Raw genomic sequence first — 27451 nt, 5'->3', positions numbered from 1 at the left:
AATGCAATTTATGAAAGTTCAATCCATTGAGGTACATTTGCCTTTCACTGATATGAACACTTTGTTAATGCTATATAGGAGTGTGTGGATGCTCTCCTTAGACGTGGCTTGGGCAGAGGGACACCATCTTGTGATAGGACTTCCTGGCTTCAGGTTCATAATTGTTAGTGCACCTTGAGTAGTTTAAAAGAACAGAAGAGCTTAATCAAAAGGTTGGGCTGCCCCTGGCAGGACTCATGGGCAAAATGGAATTAAGTGGTGTTCTGATACCACCAGCAGAACTGCCACCAGCAGTGTCTCGGTTCGCCCAGCCAAACAGGAACCAGGTGTTTAGAAGGTAAAAATAGTCAGAGGATAGGGTGTGCAGTTGAATACCCCTTCAATAAAATGGTAATGACACCAGCAGCATTGCTGGTATCATTAAAATGTCAACATATTGACATAGAACATCACAAGGGTAACTGTTAATTAGATATTTTGACCAGATTAGGATGGGGAAAGGTCAACCACTAAAGTTAGAGTGGTAATGGGGGGTTTGTAATGTTTGCTTACACATGTTCAATACCATGTTATGAATAACCATTATAAACATGGCCCTTCCCCAGCTCCTAATGTTACACTTTATTTGATAAGGGAGGGGATAGAGGGGTTTCAGCAGCAATAAACATTTTCTAATAATAAGGTGCACAAACAATACACAGGAGAGTTAGTAAAGAGAATGACCTCTGCATAACATTGGGCCTCATTACGAGGTTGGAGGTAGCCATGGCGCTATGAGCTCCATCGCTGCCTCCAAAACCCTTCAGACTCCGGCCTGGTGAATGAGGCAATTACCGGTCCATTCTGAGCTCGGAGGGACCGGTAATTCCCCATTCACCAGGGCCATTCCCCATTCCCATTTGAGCCCTCGTAGGGCTCAATGGGAAGGGGGAAGGCGGCAATAAAGGTACCGCAAATTGCGGTATCATTATTGACCCCGGTATCCCTTTGCGGGTCCCGTCCTTAACGCCTGGAAAAACCAGGCGTTAAGGAAGGACCTGCAAAGGGAACTCGTAGTAGGGCGGTAAGGGATTACCGGCACCGGTGCCCTTACCGGTGCCGGTAATCCCTTACTGCCCACCCCGTAATGAGGCCCATTGTCTTGTTACTGATGGTGGGTTACAGGATGCATCCAAGATGGCCACCAAGAATACACCTTTGTATTCCAGGGACCAACGTTCTAGTCTTTCAGCAGGATGGCCACCAGGGAATGGACATATGAGCCATTATGTGTGGCAGACCGGTAGGCATAGAACTGAAAAAGAAATGGGAGGTGGTGTATCACAACTGATTTTGCTTTGGGGATCCAGCCCACATTCTATCATTTTCCACATAGGTATTTAGCCAGATAAGAAGGGAGAGGGAGGGCATCCTCCTTATCCTCTTTGTTTTTCCATTTTATTCCTTGTGTGCAAACCCCCAGCTGCCCTGTTTTTTCTATGCCCCCACAGAGTCTGGCATTTGATATTTAAACCCATGTCCCGCTTCAGGAATCTCAAGCCGTATAGTTTTCCTTTATGCTGTTTTGGTACAAGCAGTGGGACAAGTTCAGAAAGTGGTTATTGACCTTCCACCACCTTACTGATACCCCCTCGCTTCACACTTTTATCATGGAAGAGTACTTCTGGTAACCTCAACAGGACCTAACCCTCTGGATGGTTTGAACTAGACAAAACAGGAGATCAGGTAAACCTATTCTCTTCTAATCCTCTTGTTCATTTCTGTCTTGGTTAAGGAGAGGGGACCTGCAGTAAAAGTAACGGGATCTCTAGTGTCTGCCAATACAACTCCTGCGTCGGTGATCCGGACTGGAACTAAGAAAAGGGACGCAGTCATTAAGTTGCCCCGGCCCTATGCCATCCTTCTGTTTTCTGTAGTGCCACGGTGGACACTATTCCATGGTTCCTGAGGACATTACACGCACCTGAAATCCAGACGACCTGGACAACTGCAAACCTTAGAATGGACTACGAATCCTGATGATGTTTTTAGATAATTTAGCAACTTGCTTTGAGCTGGTAATTTAGCCATTTGCTAAGAGGAGGAGGAGTTGGCCTCCGGGCCTAAGTAAACAACGCACCAATGCTATAAAAAGCTGACTTCTGGTGGCGGCAGAGATGATCATGGAGCTCAAGGAGGCAAACTAGAAGCTGGAGGAAATTTTAAGACATTTTTACGTATTTTGTCTGATTTTAGCTAAAGAGACCATGGTGATTTTGATAGGTGGTTTTTCCAATTGGATTTGATATTTTTGTGATATTTCTTGGATTGTGCAGACACAAGCCTCCAGGCATCCAGCCTTAAGCTCCCATGTCCCTACGTTTTGAGGACAGTAGCGAGAGTGAGAGCCTGTTTTACCCATTTTTAATATCACATTGGGAAAGAGAAGGGGTTGAGTGCGAACTAATGAGGTAGCCATTTACTTTTGAAGTGGTGGTCATGCTTCTGAAATGGTTGGTTGTTCTTGAGTAGACTTAGAGGCAATGACAAAGATAGCTGCATATATAACGTTTTACATATTGAGTGTGTTATGTGTAGTGAAAATAACAGTAGCAATGTTTCTTTATTATTTATTTCTCATAATAAAACCAATGACACTATACAGGGGAGTGTAAGAGCATTCATTGAGTGTTCATGTTGAGAATCAAGACAGAAGCATTAGGGCACATATGTGAAGTGTGGGACAGCTATTGAAAGTAATGCATATTGACATACTGTATTTGGTGCATGTTTTGATAACAAAAGGGTTAGTAGAAGATTTGGTGGTGGACCATCGATAGAATATATGTGACACTAGTAAATCAGTCCTGTGCAGATGAGTCAGAGTAGATACCCACTGCAGGCATACTTTCTCGTCTGATGTACAGTGACCAGTATATGCTTTTTGCTACTTCTATTCCTACCACTGCCCCAACTGGGGGAGGGTGGGGGTGATACAGGAAACTCCTTGAGGGTTGGAGGAAGGGCTCTGTGAGGAAGAGGTGATAAAAATCACATCAAGATGCAAACAAGATTCCCTGAGACCATGCTGAGCGACCCAAAATACATCTTTGTAGTGTTGGTTTGGAATAGACTGCCTCCATTTAAGGCCATACCAGCACCCTATAGGCTACGCCCAGCAATTAGCTGCACCACCTGTGTTAGAGGCCACCTATCCTTCTTTTCACATTCCTCTTGAAGCACTGATTACAACCCTTAACCTTTCATTCTATGCACATTCTTTATCAATACATATGGCCTCATTAGGACCCAGGCGGTAAGGGGTTTACGGCGGCGTAAACAGCGCCGACCCTTACCGCCTGATTCCGAGGTCCCTTAGCGCCATGGAGGTTTTAACACCTGCTTTTAGCAGGTGTTAAAATCCATGGCGCTAAGGGACCATGTCGTTAATTACGCCACCGTAATTTACGGTGGCGTAATTAACACCTTCCCCACTCCCATTATGCCCTATGGGGCAAAAATGGGAATGGGGAAGGGTAAATGGGTTAATGGGGACTTACCGCCCCACTCACCTCGGAATGGGGCGGTATGTCCGCCAACCGCCATGGCGTAAACGTAGTTTACGCCATGGTGGTAAAGGTACGACCCAGGCGGTAACTTACCGCCTGGGTCGTAATGAGGCCCATAGTTTATAGAAAACGAATGGGTATGTTTCAGCTCCTGGAGGATGTAATGGAATACTGTAAAGGACATAACACAACTATTCATCCAGTATATAAGTGTGACCACATTTCAAAATCCAGGATTCTATGTCATAATAATTTGCTGTGATAACACATTTAACATTGATCTGCATTTCTTATCAGTCCTTTATGTTTGATCAATGTCTCATCTTGAATCAATCACAGGTTATGAGCGGTTGACTTTATCTGAGGTTACACACCTTGCATAATTCGAAAAAGAAAGGTGATCCATAGTGCAGAATCAGAAACACTATGTGGATTAAAGATAGGATACAGTGCAAAAACTTATGCAACTCCAGACAAAGTGCTATTCTGCAATTTCCCCCGTACATTCACTGGCTTTCTGAAAGGGCTGAATTTTATGTTTCTGGGACCAAACTGCCAGCCCCTGGTGTTCCACCGCTGCATAGAATGACCATATTATATCAAAAACTTTGAACAAAGAACAACAGGTAACACGGTCACTCCAAACTAAGCAAGATCAATACGAGACAGGATCAGCCAATGGGGTACCTGGAGGCAATATTGTGGCTATATTGAGGGCTTGAAAAAAGAAGATAGAATCTATCCAGAATTGCTTTTCTGAGGATGGGTAAGAAAGTAGACAAGGGACCTTTCCCCATGCAATGGCAAAAGGAGAGATGCAGGCATCCATCGCTGCATGCATAGATCCATCACCCGGTGCTGATGCAAATAATGGTATCATTCAGCGCTCTGCTTCTCTGAAGACCTCCACTTGGCAAAGGCGGAAGGAACCTGGCTGCTAAGAATGTCTCCACTACTAGCTTGAGCAGGGAAGTCTGATATGTCTGTGTACAGTGTTTAGGAATAAGAAAGACTGCTATGTAGGAACTTTCAACGGGGAGTGGGATGAGGGAGTCGTGGGCCTACTCAGTGTTTATCGGTGGAACAAGACAGCTTACCACAATAGTTACATTTCTCAGGTGTGTAAAGACTAGGCACTACTCTGTCAGTTCTATGTTGTAGAACAGGGAGAGGCAGTGTCCGATGCTCACCTTATGGTGGTAACAAGATGTCAAGGATGCATTTTGAAAAATGTAGGGCGATCCTGGCTGCCACCTTAGACCTCATCTTCATGGCCAAGCGAGGAGGGCGTTCTATGGCTTATGCCTGGGTTACGGCAGGTGAGGTAGGATGAACAGGACACATTTCAGGACTAACAGAGCAGGGACAAGGCAGGTCAGAACTTTGGAGCGCATGGGCACAAACTGTATATCATCTCCAGAATGACCATCTGCTTGGAAGCACTTGCTCTGCACTGACGAAGGGCATGAGGCTGTGATGTGCCTCACTTCTCTTGCCCTTTGATACTTGTGAAAGTCTGCTTATCAAAACGAACACAACACAGGGAAAGCAACAAGTGGTGGTATATGTCTCAATAATGTAGTCTGGGAAGAAGATGTGAAAAATACCTCTACAGTGAAAATGTCACCAATCAAAATGCAGTCAATGAATGCAGCTGAAAAGTGGCCAACAATGCAGTGCCTCTAGGATAACTGTTTGGGTCAAGGAGGGTTTAGTGGACTTGTGGGTTCAATTGGTTGGAGTTGGAAGGATGGCGCTCCCCTGCGCAACCAGCAAGAGGTAGTTATCGGATATAATAGTACCTGCGTCCTGGCACATGGTTTGTCGGGGACCAAAACTCCAATGTTCCCAGTGGGTTAGTTGTTGGTTGATATGACACACTTTGCTCTGTGATGGCACTGGCGGTAGGTTGTTAACCAAAGGTTGTAGGCTTAGATTTGCTGGAGTTGTTAGATATTTGAAATAATGGAGAAGGGACTCCTGACTTGTTGTCATCAGTAAGGGTTTAATGTGGTAACACACATAACTCACAGGTCTACCAAGGTATCCTCGGTGAAGGTGAAACAAGAGCCAACGCGCCAACGCGCACTTCGACCGTAGCCTTTATCAAGGCAGAAGATTGGTAGTTGGTCCTGAATAGGAATGGAGTGCCTGGAGAACCCTTGCAGTAATTGTGGGTGGTAGGCTGGTTAGCCAAGCTGTGAAATGACGAGAGATGCTCCGTGGTTCGGTATTCCGACTATTTCTATTATTTCAAATATCTAACAACTCCAGCAAATCTAAGGCTACAACCTTTAGTGGACTTGTGCTTCCTGGTTTAGGGTTAGGATAGGGGTTGGAGTAAGAATAGGGGTTAGAGTAAAGTGGTTGGGGTTTGGGTAGTCATGGGGTAGAGTAATGGTTTGCGTAAGTGTTAAAGAAAGGCATACAGAGTTTGGAGAGGGCTGACAATGTTGGCATAGGATAACGGTTAGGATAAACCTAGTGTTATGGTAAAGAAAGCATTACGGTGAGTGATAGAGTTGCAGTTAGGGTAATGCTAAGGGTAGTGTTAGAGACAGGGTTAGGGCTATGTACATTGTGGTGAGTTGGGGATGGGGTTTAAGATAGGTTCACTGTTCATTTGCTATATATTTTGGATTGAGTAACATGCAAAACAAATGCTTTCGCGCGCTGATGTCTTAGTGCTTTGTAAGAGTTGAGGGTAGAGTACGGGTTATAATTAGAGTAAGAGGAAGATTTAGGACTGGGGTGAGGGTGATTGTGAAGGTTTTGTTACAGGCTTGGGTCATGTTTAAGGTTACAGCTTTGTACGTTTGTGTATTTAAAAATAGCTTTTTGACAACCTTATTACTGGCATTATTTTCACACTTTGCATTGCTTGCATTGAATGGCTACATTTTTAAAACCATTTTTTGCTGACTACATTTTCACACGGCTACATTTTCCTGGGATATTTTCACATAGAACCGTAAAGTGCTGTTCCAATGGTTGTCCCCATCCAAGTGCTGATAGTGGAATGTTTTTTTTCATATCAAGGAACTCTTGATTCACTTCTATTTCTTAGTCTGGGGTAATATGCCTTTTGTGAGAAGAACTTTGGTGGACGTTTAGATGGGTTTTATACATGTCTTGCTTTTGGGTACACCACAAAGCTTCTGAAGAGACACGATCTCAGAATGCAACCTCTCTGCCTATTAATGAATAACACAACAACACATATATCGGGTGTAGATGGTTTGGCCGTGGCACAATTGTTAGCGGCCGAATTGAACATGGTCGAATTGAAATTGGCCGCAAAGCCAATTTAGCCGCAGCCAAATCTGCCGAAATTCAACACCCAGCCACCCACTCCCATATACCCCCCCCACAAGCCCCCTACTTACCTTTTTGCTGTCTGCTTTGTTTCCGAACCCTGTGGCATTGAATCCATCTCTCCTACATGGCTCGGATCTGACGCTGCACGGTCTGCTTTTCTTTTTGTCCCCTGCCTCCAGACCTCCGGAAGCAGGGGACACCACTGCTACCCCAAAAGGCCAGCACTATCAAGCATGGGAAGCGGGGGACACCCCTGCAACCCCTGCTCCCCATGTTTGCTAGTGATTACCCAAATTGGTAGTTTCCAAATGATCAAATTGTACTGGCCGATTCGGACAGATTCACCATACTGTCAATTGGAAATAACCAGTTTGGGTAATACCCATATATCTGGTCCTTCCCAAATATATAAAATAAGTGCTACTTGTCTAGTGCCTGGTACAAAACACAATTGATATCTATGCTACATTTAAAGGAATTGTAGCATATTTTCAAGTCCTCCTTTCAGAGGCGCCCATTAACTGTCACCATCAAAGATTAAGGGCATCATTCTCCAGGTTGCGTTTATATTTTTGGAGAAGCTGGTCACACCCAACTGATCACCACACTGAATCTATCGGTTGTCTCCATTACCACCAGTCTGGCTTCAGAGCAGCCAGAGGCACGGAAACTGCACTCCTGGACACCTGTGTAGACTTGCTCTCTAATCTCGATTCCAACTCTCCTTCCATTCTCATCCTTTATGATCTTTCCTCTGCCTTTGACATGGTCAATCATGCCACCATTATTAATCAGCTCTGCAATACCCTCGGTATCACAGACCTGGCACTGGACTGGTTGACCTCCTTATTCTCTGACTGACCTTCCCAGGTTCAACTGGGCCCTTTTCTCTCCTTCACCTCACTCTCCAGCATCCTTCAGGGCTCTATCCTATCGCCATGGCTCTTCAACATCTACCTTGCCCCTCTGGCCCACCTGATCTCCACCTTCTCTCCTCACTTTCAGTGTTATGCAGATGACACTGAGGTCTCCTTCAAGCTTCTCTCCTCTTCAGCTTCTTTCATTCCTGACTGCATGTCAGCTATTCAGGCATGGTGCACTGCTAACAATGTTTGCCTTAATGCCAGTAAGACTGAGATCCTTCTCATTGGGACCCCTGCTCCCTCCCTTCCTCCTACTCTCTGGCTGCCCTCTAAGGGTCTCCTCCACTCACCTTCTTGTGAGGCTAAAAACCTTCATGTCATCTTTTATTCTTATCTCACCTTCTCTCCTCACATCTCAGACCTTGCCAAGATGGCCCACTTTCAGCTGCACCTCCTCAGAGGCATTCTCCCTTTCCTCATCTTCCCCCAGAAACTCAATGTCTCCAGAGACCTGGCCCTCTCTAGGCTGGACTACTGCAACATCCTCTTCCTCAATCCGCCTCTATCCTCCCTTCGCCCCCTTCAACTAATCCAGAATAGGATTGCAAGGCTTTTTCTTGGCCTCAAGCCCAGGGACCGCATCTCTCCATCCCTAAAATCTCCCCACTGGCTCTCGGTGTCTGCGAGGATCAAGTTCAAGACTCTCTGCAGCATCCACAAGGCTTTCTAGGGCATGGGACCTCGCCACATCATCTTTCTCCCTAAATACCTCCCTGCTAAAGTCCTCCAGTCTTCTAACTCTAACTCTCTGCAGGTCTAACGCATTTCTAAGCAGAGAGTGGGGGGTACATCTCTCTCTTCCGCAGGGGCCTCCCTCTGGATTGGCCTCCCTGCCATCCTCAGTCTTGAGCCGGATCGCCTGAAGTTCTGGAAGCTTCGCAAGACCCTCCATTTCTCCTGTTCCTTCCTTCTCCCGCTCCCCTGCTAATGACCCCTTCTGCCGCTTTGACTGGCTACCTGGTTCCTTCTGAGTCCTACAGGCACCAGGCCCTCCTCGCCCAGTCTACACCTGCTCCGCGGTCACCCTGACCCCCCCTAAACCTGCACTTGTTCTTTGGGGCTCCTCCCCTGACCAGCTCTTTTGCTAACCTCCTCTCTATTCTCGCCTACTTCCCTCCTCCTTCTCTTCCCTAAATCTGCTCGGTTTCTGCTGACTGGTCGCCTGGTGAACCTCCAGAGCCACACAGGTCCCAGGCTCCCCTGCCGGTCCTGCACTTGCCTCTGCACTCTGCTCAACACTACTGCATTTCCGGAATTCAGGGTAACCTCTCTGCACTTAACCCAGGGCCCTGCTGGACTGGGTACACTTGTTCCACTCCCCCTCCATTACACTTCCTGTCTGCGGATTTACATTACCTAGAATGTACTAGGCCTAGTTCGCCAGGCCTAGTACGGTAGCTTTTTGTTTCTGTATGTTTCCCTCCTTCTCCCCCGCTTATCACCTCCCTCTGTCATCCACTTGCACTATCTGAAAAGTTGTTGGCCTAGTACGGTAGTTTGTGGACTGTACATTCTTCTCCCTCTCCTCCCCCCTTTCTCGCCTCCCTTCTTGTCATGCACTTGCACTAGTAGTAATGCCATCAGGCCTAATTTGCTAGTCATTTTTTGTTAGATCATTCGGAAACTTAAAGGCCTAAGAATGACTCTGTATTCCCTTGTTTCCTTCCTGCCTTGAAGCGCTTTGAAGCTCTTCACTTGTGTATAAGCTCTTTACAAATAAACAATACAATTACAGCCGGGCGGGGTGTGCCTCCCTACCGATCCTGGTACACCCCGTCCTCGTACTTAGTCCTTAACCCCTGCCGACCCCATCCCCTGCCACTTGCCCACCTGGCCTCGACTTAGCACTTGCCTAGCCGCAGCGGCCTCCTCTTTCCCCCTGCACTTGTTTGCCTCCCCCACTCTTCCCTCCCACCTTAGCATTATCCCTGCCGCACCGACTGGCACAGCTCACCCCTCCCCCATGCACTCCTTGTTACAGCACTTGCACGATCCGAATGACACGAGGCCTAGTAGGACTGCTATTGTTACTTTACTCCCCTGTTCCCCCACCCCTTTCTTTTTGTCTTGTGGTGCCTTGAAACACCATTTGCTGTGTAGGTGCTTTATTAACATCCAATAAATAAATAAATAAAATAAGATATATTGATCCTTGGCTTGCAGTTGCCTGTCTTCCATCATAGCCCTTTTCAAATGTCATGATGGTTGTTTGCCATCTCCTGCTATCATATGGGTAAACATATCAACCCGTTTCACTGCACATTGCATTACTTGGTCTTCCTAGCTCAGCCATGTACCTACACCCTCCTCAGTGCCTTCTCCAAGGAGGCATTATTCTCTTCATGTTCTACCAATTATCAGGGTATCTCCTTAGACAGGAAAACACCTTTTTAAAAAATCTTAACCAAGGTAAAAAAAGAATCCCTTTTCAGGTAGTGGTGGTTTTGCGAGATTTAATGTTTAGTGTGTTGCCAGTTGTGTCATTGGTGTCTATGTGCTGGTGGAGCATGCTGAGATTGTTGATGAAGAAAGAGTTGATGGCGGGGGATTTGTTGATACAGTGCAGCACGGGTGGGTTAGGAAGAGGCAAGAAGCAATGCTTGATGGCGAGGGCAAGGGCTCTGCTTTCAATGTTGGCCTTGGCTATGGTGTTCTGGTAATAGTTAGCCTTAGCAGTAGTGGTAAGTCATCTGTGTATAGAGCAGAGTTCCTTGAACATGGCTAGGTCAGATGTGCTGCCGATTTGTCTCCAAGTCTTTCCTTGATTTTTTTAGGCTTATTTCCTGAGTGTAGCAGTGTGCAGAAGGTTTAGGCTTGAGGATGCATTGTTTCACTGCAGCATGGTAGTTGATGTTGGTTGCGAGGGTGGTTTTGAGTTCAGTCCCGGTTTGTCTGAGGTGAAACGGCCCATTTCAAGTGGGGATTAGCATTTCTTTCATGGGAACTTCCATTGGGAAATTCTTGAATGATTTGAAGCCTTGTTTGCTTGGTTTACGATGGGTATGCCTGATTGCAGTGATGTGACTAATGTCAAAGGGGATTACCAGATGGTCGGGCCAGTTGAGCGGGATTTCTAGAGCTGTGACACATGGTGGACAGGACAGAGGGAATTTAAAAAGTGTGTAATTTTTGGGATCGACACTAAGAAGAGGTGGGTGTCAGATTGGGGGGCTTGGCAAGAACTCAAAATTGTGGAGATTGTGGTAGGGCCAGGATCAATATGATGTTGAACTCAACAGTGATAATGTTACGGAATTTATGGTCCAGAAAGTTCTGGAAAGTATTCAAAGTGCTTTCCTATTCATCAAGTTGTCTTATTTAGTTGGCAATAGTCTTTCTAGAGCTGTCAATCTGATCAGTGCTTCCAGCCATATTTCAATTTCCAGTTTTCTTGGTGATGTCCTGAACCTTAGTATTCCTTTTTAGCACATGCAATTGTTTGGACAAATTATCTAATTTTGACTTTCGGGCTACTGATTTATTTTAAAGTGTTTTATTGGCATTTCAAGAATACATTCAACATGATCGTGGGTAATAATCAGCTTGTACCAAACGGAAACCATGTAACTAATAAATTAACTTTTTTAAAAAAAAGTACTTTAAACAAACAACAAAAAAAAGTCTTTGCCGTCTTATGACCTCTCCGAAGATGTTGGCTACATCGCCGGGACAGGGTGGGTGTGGGGTAGTTGTCGAGGGAATGTGAAACCGGTGGTTGGGGATGAGTTGGATATTCCTTGATAATCTATTTCTGATTGTACGCCCATCCGTTGTTGGTGGGTTCCGATTTCTCATGGGGGTTTGTCATCGGACGGGTGGAACATATCCCATATCAGGGATATCCAGGCTTCATAAGCCATGCTCGGGTCGTCCCCTGTCTTAGCCACTCCATCTCCCCAGATCCTGGTTTCCGCCTCCGACCAATGTTTCAGTTCCTTAAGTCATTTGGCGTATTGAGGGCCTCTGGGTGTTTTCCAAGCCATTGCAATTGCTCATTTGGCTAGCACACAAAACCATGTCCATGAATTTGATGATATGTCTGATTTTGCCTATTCACGGGTAGGCTCCCAGCAGCCATTCATTCGGTGTCCAGTCATATCGGGTCAGTCCTGCGCTACTGCAAGCTTGTTCAATTTTGGCCCAAAAGTGCTGTATCTTTGGGCAACTTCAGAACATATGTGCCATCCCCGCTTAGTCTGAGCTGCACCAGGGGCATAGTGGGGTAGAAGTCTTGTTGAATTTGGCCATTCTACTCAGGGTCATGTATGTTCTGTATAGAACATTGAGCTGGATTTGCCTGAATCTCCCATTTCTTGATACTTCTCTGGGATACTGCAAGATTCTTTCCTATTCTTTTTCGGATATGCTTGTTCCCAGATCTATTTCCCATGAGTTCTTCAAGGCGTCACTTTTGGGATTGGGTCTGTCCGTGAGCTGGGCATATAGCCTGGAGGTTGGTTTCCAACCGTCGCCCAGGTTGTGCATTAAGGTTAGAGTCAGGTTTGCTTCGGTTTCCCCAGCCATTCCCTCCATTTCAGTTTTGCCACTTCTCTGTGTTTCGGTACCGTAGGTATTGGCCTTTGGGTAGTCCTTCATATGTTTCCATGGATTTGAATTCTCTAAAGGCATTTTCTTCATATGCGTCGCCCCAGGTATATATGCCATATCTTTCCCATAGCCGAATAAGCGCTAGTTCCTCTCTATTGGAGCAGACGTCGGCAGTCATTGGTGTTTCTGGGGAATAGGGGTTCACAACCTTCAGCAACTTTAGCGTTCTGTCCCACACTCTTCGGCCCAGCTGAACAAGCAGTGGAATCCCTCCAGGGTGTTTCCATCGGGCCCAGAGGATTTCTTTTAGGCGCACCGGGGCTATTATCTGGCCAAGGAGGTCAGTCTCAGAGGTGGGCTTGTCTGCAAGCCATTTAGCCACAAAGGTGAGCTGGGCTGCTAGGTAGTATTGCTCTACGTCTGGTAATTGGACTCCCTCTGCCCTGTAAGGCAGCATCAATGTGTCCATGGAGAACCTGTGTCTGGTGTTACCCCACACTAGCTCCCTCAGTAGCGTGCCTAGCTGTTGAAAGAAAGAGGCCGGTATGTAGTGATGGATATTTTGGAAGAGGTACAGAAAGCGTGGTAGCACTATCATTTTGGTGACGGCCACTCGGCCCATCATGGACACAGGCAGGTTGGGCCAGAACTTAGTAGATTGCTTGAGCCTTTGTAGTGCCAGTAAAGTGTTGCCCCCATGTGTCTGCGCAGGTGTGTGCCAGATGTTGATTCCCAGGTATTTAAATGTGTGTGGTTCCCATTTTATGTCGACAACTGGGAGATCTGCCTGCTTCGTCTCCGCTAATCCCGCAAGTGGGAATGCACAGGATTTCTCTGGGTTAAAGGAGATCCCTGATACTTTAGCAAAGTTCTTTAGTACCTCTAGGATTATAGCGAGATCACGTGGTAGGATCCGCCGATTTTTATGCCTACGTCGAAGCATTGTTTCCTCATATATATTGCCAGTGGCTCCAGACCTAGAATGTATAACATTGGTGATAATGGGCATCCTTGACTGGTACCTCTCTGTATTTCCCACTGTGTTGACACCGTTCTCCCGGTTTTAACCCTGGCCACCAGAGTCCTGTATAGGATTTTAATCCAGTAGATGAAGTATTCGCCCAGGCCAAATTGTGACAAGGTGGCCAGGAGGCCACTCCCAGTAAATGGAGTCAAACGCTTTGATGGCGTCAGGGAGACTACTGCATAGGGTTCTTGTGAAGCCGTGGTTTGTGCTATGATTTGTTGTAATCAGCGCAAGTTTGCCGTTGTGCTGCGACCTGGGACAAACCCATTCTTGTCCCTGTGTACTAGGGCTCCAATGACTCTCGACAATCTATTGGCTAATGTTGTCAGGATTTAATATCGTAGTTAAGGATAGCTATCGCCCTGTATGATCCGCAGTCGGCCGTTGGTTTCCCAGGTTTAAGTATGGGGATCACTAGTGTCTCGTTCATACTGTTTGGTAGTGCACCGGACTCGAAGGCTTCTTTAAGGACCTCATGTAGGGTCCGGTTCAGCTCAGTGGTGTATGCTTTATAAAACTCTAGGGGTAGCCCATCACTCCCCGGGGTTTTGCAAGTGCTCAGTGTCTTGATCGCTTCCTGTATGTCTTCAATTGTTAGTTCCTCATTGAGTGTGTCCCTTTGGGCTTGATCAAGCGTGGGGAGGCCTATCTCTTCAAGTGTGTTGTATATGTCATCTTGGGGTACGATTGTCTCGTGACTGTATAGGTGGGAGTAAATGTTTTTGAATGTTTCATTGATCCCTGTTTGTGTAGTGTGTGACATGCCCGTTTGGTCTGTAATCTCGACAATTGACTGTTTCGAGTTCTCCTTTTTGCACAGCCACGAGAGTAGCCTGCTGGGTGTGTCCCCCTCTGAGTGAGCCCTAGTGGTTTTAGGAATATAGTCAAATTTGGTTAGTCTGGGCCAGGCTTCCTGGCAATCTTTCCTAGCTGCTGACAGCTCCTCTTCCTGTTCTTTAGGCTTGTTAGTTGTGGCCAAGTGTCTAATCCTCTCCTCAGCAGCTTCCAGCTCCTCCTTTAGTGTTTTACGGATTCCGTCGGCACTAGCTATAACCTCTCCCCTCACCACCACTTTCAGGGCTTCCCAGATGGTACCCCATTCGCTCACACTCCCCACATTGTTATCCATGCATTCAACTATTTTGTCCCTGTGCTCCTCCTTAAAAGCCCTATCTGTTAATGCTCCCGTTGGCATCCACCACATCAGTATGGGCGGTCTGGGGCTCTTTATCTTCCATATCATAAGAAGCGGGGAATGGTTGGATATGGTTCTGCCCAGGTAGGAGGTGGATTCAACTTGGGGTAAGTGTGCCTTGTCTATCAGTAGGTAGTCGATACTGGTGTATACCTCATGTGGAGGTGAGTAGTTTGAGAATCCCCTACCTTTTGGGTGCAGTTCCCTCCACACCTCTGACAGGTCCAGGTCTTGTATGACTTTCTCCAAGGTGGAGACGGGTGGGTTGGGTGGTTGTGCTGGAGGAGCAGATCTGTCGAGGGTGAAGTCTCGTACACAGTTGACGTTGCCTCCCCAGATGAAGAAGCAGTGTCTGTAGGAGGCCAGCTTCACTTGTAGCTTGGTGAGATATGCCGAGGTGCCGCAATTGCGGAGGTACGTGTTGACTAGGCAAACTTCACATTGCTCGATGCTTCCTCGGAGTATGAGGTATCTGCCCTTGGGGTCGGCTTCTATGGTGAGGAGTTTGAAGGGTACAGTACCGCTTATCCATGTGTGCACTCCCTGGGCAAACTTAGAATACGTCGCCCCGAAGCTTTGTCCGCCCCACCAGTCAGGTATCCGTGAGTCAACATCTGAAGTGAGGTGCATTTCCTGTAGCAGTGCGATGGAGATGTGTTTCCTTCGCAAGAAGGATCTGATCTTTTTCCTGCACATGTAGGTGCCCATCCCTCTAATGTTCCTTGTCAGTACCTTTATGTCAGCTGCCATGGCTGTTAAGCAGTGCCCCAGTCCGTTTGTGGTGTGACCACTGTTTCTGTGTGATAGTTGCGTCGAAGACTGTAAAACATTTCAAACCAAAACGAACAACAGAAGAAACAAACCTTGTCCACCTGGACCAACTGCACTGAGCAGTTGCAAAGTTTCTGCAATGCTCGGGTGCCCCCGCTCCTTCACGGCCCTTCCAGATCATCTTGAGCATGTGAGAAGCATCAGCGGTGTACAAGTCCGTTCACAGAGGGTGCCTTGGATCTGGATGGCAGGTTGGCTGTCTCCCGCCCTTTTTGCTATCCATGGCTCTGTCCATGTCGTTGATTCATCTACGAGTGAACCTCCTTGTAGTACCAGTGTGTGGGTTACCGTGCATCTTCTTCCCCGGCTGCCATGTTGTTGTGTTCCAGCCACATGGTGGTTGCCGCCGGCGACTCCAGGAAGATTGCCCAGCCTTTATGTATTATTTTATGCCTCAAGGGATACATCAACATGTATTTGATGTTCAGTTGTTGCAGCCTGGCCTTAATTGGGACAAAAGAGTTCCTCGCCTTTTGTACTGTTGGGGTGTAATCTGGGTACATGGCAATTCTGGCATTGTCTCTCATGATTTCGCCTCCCTCTCATGAATAGCGTAGAATGATTTGCCTGTCTTGAAAGTTCAGGATTCGGGCTGTCATTGGGCGCAGGTGGGATCCCGGTGGTGGTTTCTTCTGCAGAGACCTGTGAGCCCTTTCAACGGCGAAACCCTGCGAGAGGTGGTTGGTGCCTATTTCTTGTTGTATAAGGGTTTCAATGAAGCCGGTAGGGTTGGAGCCCTCCATTCCCTCGGGAATTCCAAGCAGGCGCACATTATTGCGTCTGGAGTGCCCTTCGGTGTCTTCTGCCCTTTCTTCTAGGAACTTATTGCGTCTCTCGAGTTGTAGCACTCTGCCTTGTATGTCCTTAAGGGCCACAGTCGTCTCCTGCTGTGCCAACTCTGTGGTAGTCACTCGGTCTGAGAAGTTGCGTATATCCTGGCGCATCAACATCACATCCGATTTCACCTCTTCTATTTTTGTATCTATAAAGTAGCGTAGTCCATTGATGGCCTCAAATATTTGGTTGTCCTTGTCATTATCTTCTGGTGTTGGTGGTTCGGCGCCGGTCCCTTTGGACTTCTGGCATTGTTCTTTGGATTTGGCTGCATTGAATGACTCCATAATGGTGGTCTTGGTTTTCCCTTTGGAATTTGCCATGGCTGACTGTGGTGTGATTGTCGGCTGGTAGGTCGGGGTCTGGATGGGGTTCCCAGCTGCAGGTGCGTCTCTTCACTGGCAGTCACCGGGGGCAACAGTTGTCTGTGCTGGGAAGGTGATGTTGGATGCCCACGGAGTCCGGAGTGAGAGGTGTCTAGGGGACGGAAGCTGTACTAGCCCTGCATCCTTTGGCCACTGTGTGTTCCACTATTCAGTTGCTGTAGATTGCACAGTGCTTTGCGGAGTTTTCTGACCCGCCTCTTCATGGGCCCATGTGTTGCAGCGCGATCGTGTGGTCCCCAGCAGGGTAGGCCCTGCTGCACACTTGGGGGTGCTGTGGAAATCGGGCGACCTGCTGCTTAAAGATGGCGCTGCCCCACCCTGTGTCCTTCTTTTGTCGGCTTCAGGCGGTGCGTGTCTGTGTGTGGGTTCTGGGTTACAGTCCCAGGCTCAGGCACTTTAGGATTACAGGTAGTACATGAGTGGTAGTTCAGGGTGGGTGCAAGGAGGCACCTGATGGCCCAAAGTTGGAGATTAACTCCTTTTATTTGCATGTGCCTCTGTGGGTACTGCCATTCACTGATGTATGATCTGTGCCCCCAACTCGCCGGATTGTTCCTCCTTACTTGTCAGTGCAGCGCAGAGTAGTCACAGGATTGTGTCTTCCCGCCATTGCTTGGCGTCGGTCCTTTTCTGACCTGTGGTCTCGGGCTGCAGGGAGCCGCAGTACCAGGTGTTAGTAGGCTGGTGTGGGCGCAGGGCGTGTGGAGGCCCGGTTGATCACGCGGCACCCCTTGTCTTGGGGGTGCTTCTGCTTGGGTAGATGCTGTGCGTAGCGGTCTGGGTTCGCCGCTGGGGGGCTGATGTTGCTTAAACTGTATTGCGGCAGTGACTGTCCGTGGCTTCCCGGTGGGTCCGTTCTTGATCAGCTCTTTTCTTGTGTGCTTGGAGCAGGCAGGGCAACAGGAGTCTGGGGGTCTCAACCGGGCCACGTCCAGCCCAGCGGGGGCCTCAGTGTACTCCACCACCTCCGTCGCAGTCCTCAAATCCTGCTCTGCGTTGCTCGCTCAGGTGGCCCCAGCGGGTGACGAGCCACGGGTTTTTAGAGCGAGAGGCTGCCTTGGTAAGGAGGTGTGCGAGGGGGTTCCAAACCCTCGTCGCAGCTCTGCGCTACGGGGATCTGGGTGGCTCCTTGACTCCACGTTCGGCCCCTCCTCCTCCTCCACGGAGTTAAAGCGCTGTCACGGCCACCATCTTGGATCCCCGGGGGCTAACGTTCACGAGCTTCGTTCCCCAAGATGCCGGTTCACTTTTTTTAGCGAAAATATCCCAAAGGGGAGCGGAATCGATTAATTTATGCAGGCAATTATTTTTATCAAGTTTGGATGGATCTGGCCTTATATTTAGAGGATCAACAGGAGGATCTTGACGGGAGCTCGAGGGAGACACGTCCTCACTCCATGCGCGTAGGCCACGCCCCATGGGGGTGCTGATAATGTTACTTATGGCACCAAGGATTACTGTTAAAGGGCTTATTTGTGTCATTTTTTCAAATTGTAAGGTCTTCTCTCTTTCTTGCTTCTCTCATGAATGTTGATACCTTTCTGCAGGACAAAGGACATGATTGTAAGGTCTGCTCTTGGGGCATCACAGTGACATTGTCCTACAGACACAATCCAGACATCCTCAAGTGGCAACATTCATAATCACTCAGAAAACACAGAAACACTTTAATTGGAGGCTCTTGGATCCAATCACGCAGAAAGCAAACTGAAGCTTAAGAATTTCTTTGTCATTTTCATTAAACGATAAAAATATGTATTTGAAAAAAGAATGATGACCTGCTCATTGCTAGGGAAATGTCACATATGTTTTCTTTTCTCTTGTATTGTCTTTTCATTTCCTTCCCCCTCTTCCTTACTCTACAATGTTTTTTCTGTTTCTCTTTTTTCTGATATATTTTTCTTCGTTGCTTCCTTGTTCTGTTATCCTGCCTTTTTTTCCTCTTCATTTCTTTTTTTCCTTTACTTTTGTCGTAATTGTATTGTATACCGTTCTTGCAGTCCGACTCCATTTCTTTTCTGTCCTTTTCTTGATATTCCCTCTTGCATGGTGCTTCGGGTAGCTCAGTGAGGTAACAATGTGCTGCTGAGTTCGATTTTCATCATGTTAGATCGCAGGTTTAAATTCCTTTTATCAGTCTTAATTTGATAAATTAGGTAATAGCAATGGGGGTCATTCCGAGGTTGGAGGTAAGGGATTACTGGCGCCTGTAAGGGCACCGATGGCGGTAATCCCTTACCTCCGTATTCCGAATTCCCTTTGCGGGTCCCTCTTTACCTCCTGCTTTTAGCAGGAGTAAATTACGGGACCCGCAAAGTGACCTTGGAGTAAATTACGGCACCGTAATTACCTCCTTCCCCATTCCCATTGAGCCCTATGGGGGCAGAAATGGGGATGGGGAAGGGTTATGGTGAATGGGGAATTACCGGTCCATCCAACCTTGGAATGGACCGGTAATTACTCCATTCACCATGCCAGTATTCCATGGAGTAAATAGCTCCATGGTTGCCAACCATGGAGCTATTTACTCCATGGTGTAGTCCTAACTCGGAATGAGGGCCAATATCTTTAATTTACAACACTATGGGTCTCATTACACGGATGGCGGTAGGGATTTACCGGTACCGGTAAAATACCGGTACCGGTAAATCCTTACCGCCTTACTACGAGGTCCCTTTGCGTGTTGGGGGATTTAACGCCTGCTTTTTGCAGGCGTTAAAATCCAACCCGCTAAGGGACCTCGGAGCTAATTACGGCACCGCAAAATTGCGGTGCCGTAATTAGCGCCTTCCCCATTCCCATAGAGCCCTATGGGGCAGAAATGGGAATGGGGAAGGACAATGGTGGAAGGGGGATTTACCGCCCCTCCAACCTTGGAATGGGGCGGTAAATCCCCTTTCCGCCAAGGCGGTGCCGGTATTTTACCGGCATGAGCCATCACCGCCTACCGTGTAATGAAGCCCTATGAAAGCAACCATGGTGTGAGGCCCGTTGGTGAACAATGGGCCTCATTACGAGTCCGGCGGTAACCTGCTGGTTTTTCCGGCTCGGTTACTGCCGGACTTGTATTACCATTCCGCCTTCGTGATTCCCAGAATTACCGGGCATTACAGCCCCGGTGCCCCGGGAGTCACAGAGGCGGAATTCGGTAAATCCCCATTCCCATTGAGTCCCATAGGACTCAATGGGAATGGGGACCATGGAAACACCGGCACCATCTCGTGATGGTGCCGGTGTTTCCACGTCCGCCTGCAGGCGGGTGGTGTTAAACCCGCCAGATCAGATCTGGCGGGATTGACCCCTCCGCCTGCAGGAGTCGTGATCAACCGGTATGGAAACAACGGTGATGGTGGGTTTACCGCCACTGTTATTTCCATACCGGGTGACACGTTATGAGGCCCTTCCTTCCTTCCTTCCTTCCTTCCTTCCTTCCTTCCTTCCTTCCTTCCTTCCTTCCTTCCTTCCCTTCCTTCCCTTCCTTCCCTTCCTTCCCTTCCTTCCCTTCCTTCCCTTCCTTCCCTTCCTTCCCTTCCTTCCCTTCCTTCCCTTCCTTCCTTCCCTTCCTTCCTTCCTTCCTCCCTCCCTCCCTCCCTTTGTGTTCTTTTTTTCTTTGAGTACTTATTTATCTTCAGCTTTTCTCTTTCTCTCCTGCTTTCTTTCTTGCAATCTCCTTTTTCATTATTGTTCACGCTGGTTTTTCTGTTCTGCCTTCATCTTTTACTGCGCACTTCATTGCTTTATTGCTCTCCTTCCTTTTCATCCCACCTCCGCCTCTTTCTTTGTTTCTCGCAAAACTTTCCATCATTACCTCTTTTGGTCCATTGCCTGCACCTCTTTTCTCCCTAGTTGTCATTATTTTCTCCATTTATTTCGCAGTCGCTTGCTTTCTATTGCTACCACCCACTACTCTTTAGCGTTTCTTCTCACATCTGACCAGAGGCCTGTAATGCTGAGGTCAGAGTTCAGAAGAAGATTAGGAGTGGTTCAAAGGTTTGAGACTAAAGTGCCGAATTCCAGGGATGCCTAAGGAATCCCAGGCCCTTGTTCAGCACCGCTCCTGGCCAGATTCAGTCTACACTTGGAGTCTGTCTTCGTACAGCATGATGCCAAATAAAATTCTACATGCATAATTATTTATTTATTTATTTATTACATTTGTATAGCGCATAAACAGCCCTTGGGCATCGAGGCGCTGTTACTTGCGGGGAGCTTAGTTACAGAGTGGGCAATGCTGTGAAATGCATTTACACATTGTACATTGAACATTGACATATTAGGGTACATAGTTGATGTATAAATGCATTTTGGGATTTATCAGGCTGTGCTGAGCATCCAAATATCACGCACACAACACAAAGCATTCACAAGACTTTGCACATGACATCACATGAACCTCTCATGCACACTCCTGAAAGACACTGGACACATTCCCTCAAGGCCATCTCAAAAACAGGTGTTGGGCAAGATGGAGACAAAATCACAGGGTAACCCAAACAAGCAGATCATAATTTACCAAAGTAGCAAACAAAATCCACCATCTCACCAACCAGAAAGTGTCAGCGCTAAAAGGCCTTGAAAATGGCATCCGTGGGGCTCTAGTGTAACCCATAACTTGGCATAAATTACTGCTCAAGCTCTTGGAGATAACAAACAGGAAAAGGAAATTCACTTCAGTTTACGGTATAAATAGCGCCATACTGCCAAACGGAATTACCGTTACCACTGGTGGTAACAGTGGCGCATGGGCGCCGAGTATGCGGGTGCTCCGGGGTCCGGACCCCCACTGGCTGGGCTGGCCTTAAATGTGGCAGTCCTGAGGCGAGGAAACAAAATGTTGCTCCTCCACCCCCGTACCGTTACCCCCCCGCTGGTCCCTACAGGGAGGGGGGGCGCCAAATTTTGTTTCCTCGCCCGTTGCTCTGCTCAATACAGCGCTGCGGCCAAACCAGCAGCTGTGCTGTATTTAATTGATGAACTCCCCGCCCCATGGTGGAGCGGAGAGTTACTCACTTCAGGGTGCCGCTGCTCATGCAGCATGGATACAAAATAGGTAGCAGGCGCCTCTCTCTGGAAAGAACATGGCATGGTAACCTGTTCTGTGGTTATTTCCCACTTTCAGAGTCCGCAGCCATCGCTTTTTGCTCACTGGACTTTTCGCCAAAGGAGGAATATTCATTTGCATATCAGTCTTTGTCCCGCCCACAAGGGCAGTCCAGCACCAAAATGCTAGGCAAACCTTCGAACAAGAGTACCAACAGCAACCCCAGACACGTGTTTCAGCCTTGTTGGGCCTCATCAGTGAGGTGGAGCCGTGCCTCTCTGTGCACAGTGAGCAAGGGGTCCACGCCTGGGTTCCCCCAGGTAACTTAGGGTGACCAACCCCAAGTTCCTTGCAAAGATAAAAAATAGGTAGCAGGCGCCCCCCTCTCTAGAAAGAATGGCATGATGTTATTTGGTATTCATAACGCGCCACTACACAAGTGTTGCTAGGCGCCACAAGACAGTAGGCGAGGCAGAGGGATGACAAGACAAGCGATCTTACTAGGCCTTGTGACATTCCGATCATGCAAGTGCAAAGTGAAGTGCAGGGGAGAAATGGAGGGAAGGGGCACGAGGGGAAGTGCATTCAGGTCAGCAGGGCTCTGAGTAAGTGCGAGGACGGCAGAGGACTACACAGGTGCAGCCCCAGACCGGAAGTGCTGGGTAGGCCAGAAGAAAGTGCAGGGTGACTGGTCAAGACGGGGAGAGGGGGCGTGGTGCCCTGACTGACTCTAAGGGCAACCAGGCCACCAGTCTGGATGAGTAGACAGGTAGATTAACAGGGGAGAAGGGGAGAGACGGAAGAAGATAAGAGGAAGGTCTTGAGCAGCTTCCGGAACTTCCAGTGGTCCGGCTCAAGTCTGAGAGGGGCAGGGATGCCACTCCAGAGGGATGCACCTGCAGAGGAAAGCTCTACATCCCCTCACCCAACTCTCTGTTTGGAGAAGTGGCTGGCCCACAGAGAGTTTGAGGTAGCTGAGCGGAGAACTCTAGAAGGAAGGTATTTAGGAAGAGAGTGTTGGATATAGAGAGGACCACGGCCCCAGAAAGCCTTGAGGATGATGCAGAGGGTCTTGAACTAAATCCTTGCGGCCACGGGAGCCAGTGGAGAGATTTCAGAGCTGGAGAGATGAGGTCCCTGGCTTGAGGCCAAGGATAAGTCTTGCAGTCCTGTTCTGAATTAGTTGAAGAGGGCAAACAGTAGAGTTTGGAAGGTTGAGAAAAAGCCTGTTATAGTGGTCCAGCCTTGAGAGAACCAGAGCTCCGGCGACAGCGAGTTTCTGGGGAAAGGTGGGAAATGGCAGGATACCTCTGAAGAGGTATAGCTGGAAGTGGGCTTTCTTGGCAAGGTCCGTGATGTGAGGAGAGAAAGAGAGAGAGGAGTCAAAGATAAACCAAGGAGTTTTGCCTCCCACAAGGATGTGGGGAGGGGGCCCAATGAGAGCGGCTAGAGGTAGAGCGGAAAAGCGGTAGCAGGGGTTCCAATACTGGCATTAAGTCAGAGGTCGTTAGAGGTGCACCATCCCTGAATAGCAAAGAGGAAGAGGAGGCTGAGGGTAGCCTGAAAGAGAGCTGTGTGTCATCCGCATAACACTTAAAGTTAGAGGAGAAAGTGGAGACCAGATGAGCCAGGGGAGCCAGACAGACATTGAAGAGCCAGGTGAGAGGATACAGCCCTGGGGAACACCACATGTGGAAAGAGAGGTGGTGGAGAGAATGGACCCAAGTTGGACCTAGTAGTGTCGGTCCAAGAGGAAGCAGTGCAGCCATGCCAGCGCCGGACCAGTGATGCCAAGGTTCAGACGGATATGGTTGATCGGGGGGTGTGATTGACCATGTCAAAGGGAGAGGAGAGGTCAAGGAGGATGAAGACAGAGTGAGAGCTGGAGTCGATCTTCGTGAGCAGATCTTTATGGGAGTTCAGGAGAGCAGTTTCCGTGCCTCCGGCTGCTCTGAAGCCAGACTGATGGTCTAGCTAAGAGATGGCCAGTTTCTCAAGGAGTTTGCACAGGAAAGGAGTGATAGAGATCGGGTAATAGTTGGCCGGACAGGAAGGATCAGCAGAAGGAATTTTCAGGAGGGTGTGCACAAGGGAGTGCTTGAGAAGAGAGGGGAAAGATCCAGTGGCAAAGGAATGATTGCAGCAATTAGCCAAGGCTGGAGCGAGAGAAACAATGTTGTCCTTAATGGTTCTGGAGGAGCACGGGAGCACCTGTTTGGAGGAAAACTTTAATAGATTGGACTTATCTAGAAATATCATCAGGTGTTCAGTGGTCGAAGTGTACAAAAAGAAGTAGTGGAACTATGTTCCCTACTGGCCTGCCCCCGCTCACCACAAACCCATCGCCACGCTCCCTCGAACAAAACCCCGAACACATGCGCCTGCTGTTTAAGGGAACGTTCAGTGCAGTAAATGGAAAGCGCAAGTTTCAACTTCTTCCCACACTTTTATTTTAAAACGAAACCATTCCGGAACAGTTTCTTTTGAAAATAAAAGCATAGGAACAGTAAACGTAATTTATAAAAGTAGAGGAGCATCGCTCCCAACCGCTTCCATCCACTTCGACCACTGCAGGTGTTATAGAAGAGAGAAAGGAGAGGAGAGGGAAGGGTGGCCGGAGGGGGCCTGCGAGGCATAGAGGGAGAGAGATGACGAGAGGATGATAGCGTGGACAGGATGTCCTGAGTTTTAGTGGTGAAATGAGAAGCCATGGCCTTCCAGAGGGCCTGGGAAGTAACAAGAGAGGTGGAGAGTGCAATCGGTTTGGCCAGCTCCTTGCAGATTTTGAAAAGTTTGGCCTTGCTGTTAAAGTCTGCAGAGACACATACTTGAATGTGGACCCTCTTCTTGGAGAAGATGGATATTCTGTATTGCCTTTGGAGCAAGCAGCAGGCCAGTTTGACAGAGGGTGTGCCTGAAGCCCTCCACTTCTGCTCGGCCGCTCTGCACTTGCATTTCAATGCGTCCAGGTTGTAGTCATACCAAGAATTGCACTTAGAGACAGGCTTCAGATGAATCCTCATGACAGGGGCAAGTATATTGAGAGCATTGGAGATATAGAGATGAAGTTTGGAGAGGGCTTTGTCAAAATGGGAGTAAGCTGAAGGGGTAGGAGGTGGAGGGAAAGTAGAGGCAAAGGTGGCAACTGACACCCACTTCATAGGTCGAATGACCGGGTAAGAAGGTGGCAGTGCTGGGGTAGGTTTTGCACTGGGGACAGACTGTTTCATGTGAGAGGAAAGAAGAAAGTGATCAGTCCAAGAAAGTGGAATAGTGAGAGGGTTAGAGAGTGGGATGTCTGAGGAGATGAGAACATCCAAGGTGTGTCCGGCTAAGTGTGTCGGACCAGAATAGAGAGAGAGATAGAGATAGAGAGAGAGAGTGAGAGAGAGAGAGAGAGAGAGAGAGAGAGTGGTCAGAGTCAGAGAGAGGACAGGAGAGATAGAGAGCATGCAGACCAGGCATTCAAAGGAGGAGTAAGCCTGGGTGTGAATGAAAGAGCAAGGGACCCACTCAGGAAAGATCAGGGCCACTCCACCTCTAGGACGATTGGTCCTGGGTTCAGAGAGGAACTTGTAGCCCTCAGGGAGGAGAGTGACAAAACTATTGACACAGCTGGCAGTGAGCCAAGTCTCAATGAGAGCGAGAACGTCCAGATCAAGGTCTTTGAGGAGGTGACAGATATCAGAGGAGTGTTTGACAGCAGAGCGAGAGTTGAGAGTAGGTACGTGGACAAGGTTGCCACTTTTGAAAGGTTTCCGGGGTGGGGTACAGGAGAGAAATACACCCAGTGGAAGAGACAGAGGTCGAAGGAGGGAGCAGATGGCACAGAGAGGATGAAGAGGAGGGCGCCAGAGAGAAGGTGGTGGAAGTGAGTGGCAGAGGAGCTGGAGCGGTAGAAGAGGAAGGTGGCGGAGGAGCAAGAGAGGTAGTAGAGGTAGCTCTAGCTGGCAAAGAGCCCAGAGAGGAACAGTGGAGGTGGAAGGGAGTAGCAGAGGAGCCAGAGCCCTAGAGCAGAAAGGTGGCTGAGGGGCCAGAGAGGTGGTAGATAGAGTAGCAGGAGAAGGGAGAAAGTTGATAAGACGTGGGAGATGCTCATCCAGGAGGAGAGGAGGAGGTTGGGCTGAGTGCCTTGGACCATGATGGTCCCATTTAAATAGACATTATTGATGCTTTTGGAGGACAGGAGGGAAGCCAAGAGAACCTCCCATATTGTGCCACCATTAATGGGAGATGAACAAAAAGGAAAGAGACCAGCAACCATATGTAGGGTCCATAGGTCGTGAGAGAAAATGACAAAGAGGATGTTGGTGAGAGTCTGTCTGGAGGAGGCACTGACGTGGGTGTCAGCAATTGAAAGGCCTGGATTGGAGACTAGGATGTCCTTCTTGAACCTCTTCCTTCCAGATTTCATGAGGATAGGATAGGTAATAGAAAAACAGTTAGAGAAGATTGGTGAGACCAAGAGCACCATAGAGGGGTGTAGGTAGAAAGGAGAGGGAAAAGCGAGAGAGAAAGAAGAGGGAGGAGAGGAAGCACAACACAGAGCTACGGCACACAGGATGTATCATGTAGGGCGATAGTAGGGGGGCGACACAGAGGGTGGCACAGGAAAGAATGCAACAGGGAAGCACAAGCACGTAGACTCAACAGTGGGAACTAACACGCAGGGGAAAGGGCAGAGGAGGCAGATAACTGGGAGCAGCAGGACTATAGAGGGGGGCAAGAGAACAACAACCAGCAGTAGCCCAAGTGTATGCACAGAAGAGCAGGAACCTAGAAGGGGGGGAGAAAGGCCAACAATAACCACCAGTAAACACAGAGGTGGACCCTGGAGAGGGAAAATGGTCCTAGGGGACATAAAAGAAGCAGAGTGAAAGTAACAGCACAGTAACAACACACCTTGAGGGAGAGAAATCCTAAAGAAACAGCAGGGAACACAAAGTGAGGCAACTGTGAGAGAGGAGGCCTAATGGCGGCTCAGAGACAGAGTACGCACAAGGGCAGAGGAGTTTAGTAGAGAGCAGTAATGGCTGATCCCCCTGCCTGCACCTTTCTTACTGTACGGTCACTGATGATTGACGGCTGCACAGCATACTCGCACTCTGGTCTGCAGCCCCTTCATCGCCAAACACCTGCGTCGCACAACACCACGCCCTTAGCCTGTACGGGCTTTGCCACAGATGGCTGAACCTCGGTTCTTAAAGGATCCGATGTGTGGAACGTAGGGCAGCGCGCTACATATCAAACGGCCAGCCTCTCCTGTGGTGCTGCGTTGCAGAGGCTGGTTTAGCATCAGCGCTCTATTGTAATAAACAGCACCCCGCTCGCCTGCTGGTGCGCCCAGTGCCAGCAGGAGAGTGGGGCACATCTTATTACAATAGGGCACCTGCCATGCCTTCACCCACCACATCAGCTCCGGGGAGCCCTTGAAAGACTCCCAATGAGCTGGCGTGGCGAGGGGATAACGTGCTGCCCCAGACAGTCACCCTGATCGCCCGGGCCTAAAGCCGGCCCTGCCCACCGGGAAAGGCGTTGTCTGTTAAAGTCCCTATACTTGCAATGGATGTTTTTTTTTTTTACCGCCGCCGCCCCCCTGGGGAAACCAAAAGTCAGCTCCCCAGCAGTGGCGTCTCCACCCAACTATGAGTCATCCTATCAACATGCTGGAGTCCCATTGGATCTCATTGGAGAAAGGAGCTCTTATTAAAGCTGCAGTACTGCCGAAATCACCACAGAGATTGCTTTGGGAGCTACCGTAATAATCCGGACATACAAGCAGCCTGTGTTTTACAGCTTA

The sequence above is a fragment of the Ambystoma mexicanum genome, chromosome 11 (assembly GCF_040938575.1).
Source record: "Ambystoma mexicanum isolate Mex_15411 chromosome 11, UKY_AmexF1_1, whole genome shotgun sequence".
Lineage (NCBI taxonomy): Eukaryota > Metazoa > Chordata > Amphibia > Caudata > Ambystomatidae > Ambystoma > Ambystoma mexicanum.
The sequence above is the reverse complement of the archived record's forward strand: the minus strand, read 5'-3'. Positions refer to the sequence as shown.